Source organism: Sesamum indicum, linkage group LG9, assembly GCF_026168435.1.
Source record: "Sesamum indicum cultivar Baizhima isolate 11 linkage group LG9, ASM2616843v1, whole genome shotgun sequence".
NCBI classification, from domain to species: Eukaryota; Viridiplantae; Streptophyta; class Magnoliopsida; order Lamiales; family Pedaliaceae; genus Sesamum; species Sesamum indicum.
In genome coordinates, this window is record NC_142665.1 from 14184549 (window position 1) to 14192748 (window position 8200).

Below are 8200 nucleotides of genomic sequence, written 5' to 3' on the forward strand. Positions count from 1 at the left end.
GTAAATATTTGGACCACGTGACCATGCCATTTATTTTTACTTCTTATACTTCTTGTTCCTTGCTTTGTCATGTTCCTTTTTATTGATTTTGTTAATTTATTATGTGGGTAGTTATTTTTTTGCACTAGTTGTTATGGTATTTCTACGTGTATAAAACAAATAAATTTTATAATTTAAAATGTAATAATTTGTTAGGCAGTGGTCTTAATAATTAAATAATATCTTTGTGTTAATTTTTAATAATTTTTTTTTCAATTTTCTAATTTTATATGTAAGCTAATATTATTACTTTAAATTTTTATTTTGAATAACATCAAAAATTAAAAAAAACTAATTTATTATTTATATTTATTTAAAAATTATAATATATGGAGAGTTTATTATTAATGTATATAACCAAACATTACGTACATATTCTTGCATTGGATGTTTCGCAATACAATTAGTAAATAGAAATTAATTTTTAATTTATTTGAAGATAAAATTTTTATTTTATTTATTAGAGTTTGTGGTAAATACGTATTACAAGTTTTCTAATTTTTTATTTTTTAATTGTCAAAGTTTATTAAAACATTTTTAATAATAATTTAATTCAAGTAAAAGTTTTATCTCAAATTCTATTTAAAAGTTTATTTATTTTCTATTAAAATAAATATTTGGAAATAGGAGAAAGAATATTCCATGTTTTTTAATTTTTTATTAAATTATGTGCAAAAAAGAATATTTATTTGGCTAGGCAGCGCTCTTAAAAATTAAACTTTATAAAAATATAATTTTATTTGTATATTATTATGGAGTGGAGTTAATATTATTATATATTTTTTCTTATAAGTACAAAAATATTACATAACAAATGTTGATTGAGGGGGGTAAAATTAAAATTTTGTGTAACTTTTATGCTATTGTCAAAATTTTTCGTCAAATTCTTAACAAAGAGGATCAGATGAAAATGGTGAATTTTCTGTACGTGTACTTTTGGAATATTTCTTTTTTGAGAAAAAAGTGTAATTCCCAAGCGAATTAACCCTAAATTAATCATTTTTCCGTTCTCTTTCATTAATCGTATCATATTATATTATTTAAAATTTCCTTATTTTGTCATTATATTAGATTTAGTGGTCACTTATATATTTTTATGAGTAGATCTCTTCTGATTGTGGTCTACTTATTCTTAATTTTTTTATATTATGCTTATATATTCTTATTTATATTGTAGGTATTAATTAATTTTGTCAATTTAATTATTTTATTTGTTAGTTATTGTTGCATGTTTTCCTTATGTGCACATAACAAATAATATTTATAGTTCAACCAACGATTAAAATCATTGTTTTTTTTATCTTTTTTTTTTGTAATATTCTTCTTTACTAATTGTTTTTTAATATTTACTAAAAATGCCTCTATCAAATATGAAAAATCAGAGAAATATTTATTATTTCTCTTCGCTCCTCCTACTATGATAAAATCATGGATATAATACTTCTGAATTTTTTACAAACCCAATATTAATAGTATTTTGAATGGGCATTTATATAAGTCAATATTATTATTTTGGTTTCAAATTTTGATTATAATTTATTTTATTTTGTATTATGTCAAACAAAAATAATAATTTTAAAAAATTAACTTATTATTTATATTAAAATAAAGCTCTTAAGAAATTTATTTATTGATATTATTTATATGTTTTACTAAATAAATTTATATATTATAATTTTAGTCAAGTTTATTAAAAAAATAATGTTAACTAAATTATATAATTTTATTTCAAAAAGTTATTTATTATTATTTGTGGTACATATTTATTAAACATTTTTATTATTTATGTATAATAATAATTTATTAAGATATTTTCAAAACAAATAATAATTAAAATAAAAAATAATAAGAAGCAGCAACTAAAAATCATTTTTATGTCTTTGTAGTTTATTGTTACTTTATTATTTATATTAATATGAATGATTTGAAATTGGGATAATTTTATATTGGGTGTTCTTTTTTTTTTTTTTTGTTTCTTGTATAAATTGTCTTGAACTCTAAAATAATATTTTGTTTGAATAACTATTAAAATTAAACATTATCTTCATAAATTAAAGAAATATAATAAACATCTTATACTTTTTCACACTATTAGTATTAAATTTATAAATAGATGATTATAAAATACATAATTATATCCACAAATATGAAATTTAAAATAATGCTTAGTTAACTACTAAACAAAAAATATAGCTTATGAAATTCTTTTGAAAACAAAGTATACCAACAAATGAATATTCAGGACTTTCATCGAGGTATTGATGAATATTATACGGATTTATTTCAAAATTGATAGTATAGCCAAATTTGGAAAATTTTTCAAATATTTAGGAAAAAAAGAGTATAAAAAAACCCATCGATGGGACTGCATACTTAAAAAATAAAATTAATTATTTAGAATTAAGAATAATTTATATGCAAAATTAAATTTAAAATTAAATGATAATAGGACTTTTAAATAATCTACATGCATTTTATATTATATTTGTTGTATTATTTATTAATTATCATTATAATCATTTCATATTATTAGATTTATATTTATTCGCTTTATTAGGTAATAAAAAAAATTGAATTTACTGTACAAATAAATAAATAGTCCATGTTTTAGTATTGTGTTTATATATATTTTATGTATATTTATAATTATTATGTAAAATTGTGAGTTTGGACATAAAATGCTGACCTTAGAACAGATCTTAAAAAATTAGAATTACATAACTCAATTAACATTTTTAGTCTTATATGTATTATATATTTTTATTTTTATAAGTTTAAAATTAAAAATATAAATATTGTTGGACAATTCCTAATGGATTAAGTGTTCAGCTTGAATGGTGCGTGTAATTTTAAAACTTTTTGGAAGAAAGTGTAATTTCTCATTTTTAAGTTAATGTTGCTTATCATTATGTGGTTAATTACTATTTAATTTTTAAGAACTAGTTGTCGTGTACATAGTAAACATTATAAAATTGAAATAAAATACTATTTTGTTTGAATATCTAGATAGTGGTTCTAATAATTAAACATTATAATTATAAACACATAAACGTAATAATTATTTTGATTATATAAACATAATTCTATCTGATAAAATTTGAATAGAAATAAAGATGAGAGGGATTGATTAGTTTTATAATTTTATATATTTTAATCTTTGTTATATTTAATGTTATTTTTATTATATTAAAAATTTATAAATTAATTTATTATTTATATTACGATAAAATTTTTACATTTAAAAATTATAATGTGGTCAAATATGTATATTTGATGAAAATTGATTTTGATTTTTGATTCATTTTATTAAAATTGATTTTATTCAGTAGAATTTGTGGTAAATATTTATTTAAATAATTTCATGTCAATTAATAATTTAATTTCAAATAGTTATTGATATATTAATAATTAATTATAACTAAATTTATAAAAATTCTCTAATTTTTTATTTTGAAAAATTATAATTTTTTAACTATTTTTTAACTATTATATATGGTCAAGAATTTTTACTTGAATTTGACCATATATAAAAAATTATGATTTTTCAAAATAAAAGATGAGAGAACGTTTATAAATTTAGTTATAACTTATTAATATATCAATAACTATTTGAAATTGAATTATTAATTGGCTTGAAATTATTTTAATAAATATCTACCACATCTACTAGATAAAATCAATTTCCTAAAAATAAAACTAGATAACTTTTATCTTCAAATAAATCAAAAATAATTTTTAATTTTCATTAAATATTTCAATATATTTTAACCACATTATAATTTATAAATATAAAAATTTATTTTAATATAAATAATAAATTAATTTATAAATTTCTAATATAATACAAATAACATTAAATATAATAAAAATTAAAATATATAAAATTATAAAACTAAACTATCCCTCTCTTCTTTATTTCTATTCAAAATAAACTATAAATTTGTTTGTTTTTATGGTCATACTTTTATCAGATAGGACTATGTTTATATAATCTAAATAATTATTATATAAACAGAACTATGTTTAATTATCAGGAGGACCACTATCAGGACCTCTACGAATTGTCATCCTCTTTTTAAAAAAAATATTAGCAATTTTTATGAATTTTAAGTGACGGTTGGGTAAATTTATTAGACAGAAGCAAACCTCAGTATTAAATGTAAATTTCCAAACCACAGGATATCTACGTATAATTATACTAGATCTCATGGAAAGACAGTATAATTATTTGGGTCGAATTGCATAAAACCCCCATATGATTAAAAAATTCAGCAAAAGCCCCATTCTGATTTGAAAACAGGCAAAATATATGTCTAATAATTACATAATAATAAGCAACATTAACTTAAAAATGAGAAATTACACTTTCTTCATAAAGTTCTAAAATTGCACACCATTCAAATTTTCACACTTAATCCATTAGGAATTGTCTAAAAATATTGATAAAATTTTAATTTTATATTTATAAATATAGAAATATAGTGTTAAATCTATTTTTACTCCTGTGATATAACAAAATATCAAAAATCCCCCCATAAAATTTTTAATATAAAAATATTACGAATAAATAATCACACTGCCCCCTAGTCAATTTGAATCTATTCTTTTAGAAATGACTAAAAAACCCCATCTAATCAACTAGTCAAACTAGGCTTATTAGTATATAATTATTTTAATTCATAATATATATAATTTATAATTATTAAAATATATTTATAATTATAATTTATAAAAAAGAATTCAAAATAATAATTATAACCCCCCAACATCTTCTTCCCCCTCCCCCCAGCCATCTTGCCTCCAACCCCCCCCCCCCCCCATTCCCTCCCGTGAACTTTCCTCCCCCTACCATCCATTTGGGCATCATCGGCTGTCTAGATCTGGCCGATCGGCATCGCCCTCGTTGCGTTGGGCGATGACTACTGTTTTTTTTTTAATTATATATATAATTAATTTTAATTTAATTAAAATAATATTTTATTATATAAATAATTAACTAATTTTTATATAAAAGAACATTTATTATTATTAAAAATGTATACCATTTTAATTAAATAATTATTATATAAATAATCATATATATAATATTATATATATTACAAGTGAGAGAATGGCAACAATATAAAAAGAAAAAGGTACTTCATAAAAAAATCGCAGTTTAAGCACGTGTGCCCTAATTTTTGTACGGATGGATTTTTTGAATTTATTTTATATCACAGGGGGAGCATTTGATACTTTAATTTTCATAGGGAGTTTTTTTTAACATTTCTATTATTATAGGGGTGTCTCTATATTTTTTCCTGAAAATATATAATATAAACCTCATTCTATATATATATGACTAAAAATGTTGATTGAGTGATGTAATTCTAATTTTTAAGATTACTTCTAAGGTCAGTATTTTATGTCCGAACTCCTAATTTTACATGAAAATTATAAATATACATAAATATATATAAACACAAATACGATATATAACTACAGATATACTAAACATGGACTATTTTTGTACAATAAATTCAATTTTATTCTTTTTTTTTATTGCCTAATAAAGCGAATAAATATATATCTAATAATATGAAATGATTATAATGGTAATTCATAAATAATACGACATATATAATTATAAAATACATGTAGATTCTTTAAAGTCCTATTATAATTTGATTTTAAGTTTAATTTTGTACATAAATTACTCTTAATTATAAATAATTAATTTTATTTTTTAGAGTACATAAAGTGAAATAAAAAAAGGAAAATTAAGTTAGGTATATGCAGTCCCATCGTCGAATTAATAATATGATTATAATTATAAATTTAATAAAATTAATTAATACCTACAATATAAATAGGACTAAACCTCATTCTATATATATATGACTAAAAATGTCAATTGAGTGATATAATTCTAATTTTTAAGATTACTTCTAAGGTCAGTATTTTATGTCCGAATTTCTAATTTTACATGAAAATTATAAATATACATAAACATATAAACACAAATATGATATATAACTACAGATACACTAAAACATGGACTATTTTTGTACAATAAAATCAATTTTATTCCTTTTTTTATTGCCTAATAAAGCGAAGAAATATATATCTAATAATATGAAATGATTATAATGTTAATTCATAAATAATACGACATATATAATTATAAAATGCATGTAGATCCTTTAAAGTCCTATTATAATTTGATTTTAAGTTTAATTTTGTACATAAATTATTCTTAATTATAAATAATTAATTTTATTTTTTAGAGTACATAAAGTGAAATAAAAAAAAAAGAAAAATTAAGTTAGGTATGCAGTCCCATCGTTGAATTAATAATATGATTATAATTATAAATTTAATAAAATTAATTAATACCTACAATATAAATAGGACTAAACCTCATTCTATATATATATGACTAAAAATGTTAATTGAGTGATGTAATTCTAATTTTTAAAATCACTTCTAAGGTCAGCATTTTATGTCCAAACTCCTAATTTTACATGAAAATTATAAATATACATAAACATAAAAATATTAATTGAGTGATGTAATTCTAATTTTTAAAATCACTTCTAAGGTCAGCATTTTATGTCCAAACTCCTAATTTTACATGAAAATTATAAATATACATAAACATATATAAACACAAATATGATATAAAATAAAATATGGACTATTTTTGTACAATAAATTCAATTTTATTCTTTTTTTTATTGCCTAATAAAGCGAATAAATATATATCTAATAATATGAGATGATTATAATGATAATTCATAAATAATACGACATATATAATTATAAAATGTATGTAAATTCTTTAAAGTCCTATTATAATTTCATTTTCAGTTTAATTTTGTACATAAAATTATTCTTAATTATAAATAAATAATTTTATTTTTTAGAGTACATAAAGTGAAAAAAAAAAAAAAAGTTTAAGTTAGGTATTCAGTCCCATCACATGATTACAATTATAAATTTAATAAAATTAATTAATACCTACAATATAAATAGGACTAAACCTCATTCTATATATATGACTAAAAATGTTAATTGAGTGATGTAATTCTAATTTTTAAGATCACTTCTAAGGTCAGCATTTTATGTCCAAATTTCTAATTTTACATGAAAATTATAAATATACATAAACATATATAAACACAAATATGATATATAATTACAGATATACTAAATCATGGATTATTTTTATACAATAAAATCAATTTTATTTCTTTTTTTATTGCCTAATAAAAGGAATAAATATATATCTAATAATATGAAATGATTATAATGGTAATTTATAAATGGACTATTTTTATACAATAAAATCAATTTTATTCCTTTTTTTATTGCCTAGTAAAGCGAATAAATATATATCTAATAATATGAAATGATTATAATGGTAATTTATAAATAATACGACATATATAATTATAAAATGCATGTAGATTCTTTAAAGTCCTATTATAATTTGATTTTAAGTTTAATTTTGTACATAAATTATTCTTAATTATAAATAATTAATTTTGTTTTTTAGAGTACATAAAGTGAAAAAAAAAAAGAAAAAATTAAATTAGGTATGCAGTCCCATCGTTGAATTAATAATATGATTATAATTATAAATTTAATAAAATTAATTAATACCTACAATATAAATAGGAGTATATAAGCATAATATTAAAGAAATTATGAATAATTAGACTACATTCAAATCTACTCATGAAAACAATAAGTCACCATTAAATCTAAATATAATACAAATTAAGGACCAAATAACTTATCCACCTCAACATTTCAAATAATATAATATAATATATTAAAGAAGATAATTGAGAAATGATTAATTTAAGGTTCATTATACTTATATCGCTCTTAAAAATGAAAATTACACTTTTTTTCAAAAAAAAATTCAAAAAATATTGACGATAGCAAAAGAATTACACAAATTTTTTATTTTACCCCCTCAATCACATTTCATGTAATAATACTTGTATAAAAAAATATAAAATAATATTCACTCCATTCATATACATAATCTATATTCATCCTAAGTACAAAAATATTCAATGACTTGACAAATATTCAAAAGTTATATAATTCTTATTTGCTAAGGTCAATATTTTACGACGAAATCATATCGAAAAAGGTAAAATGTAAATGG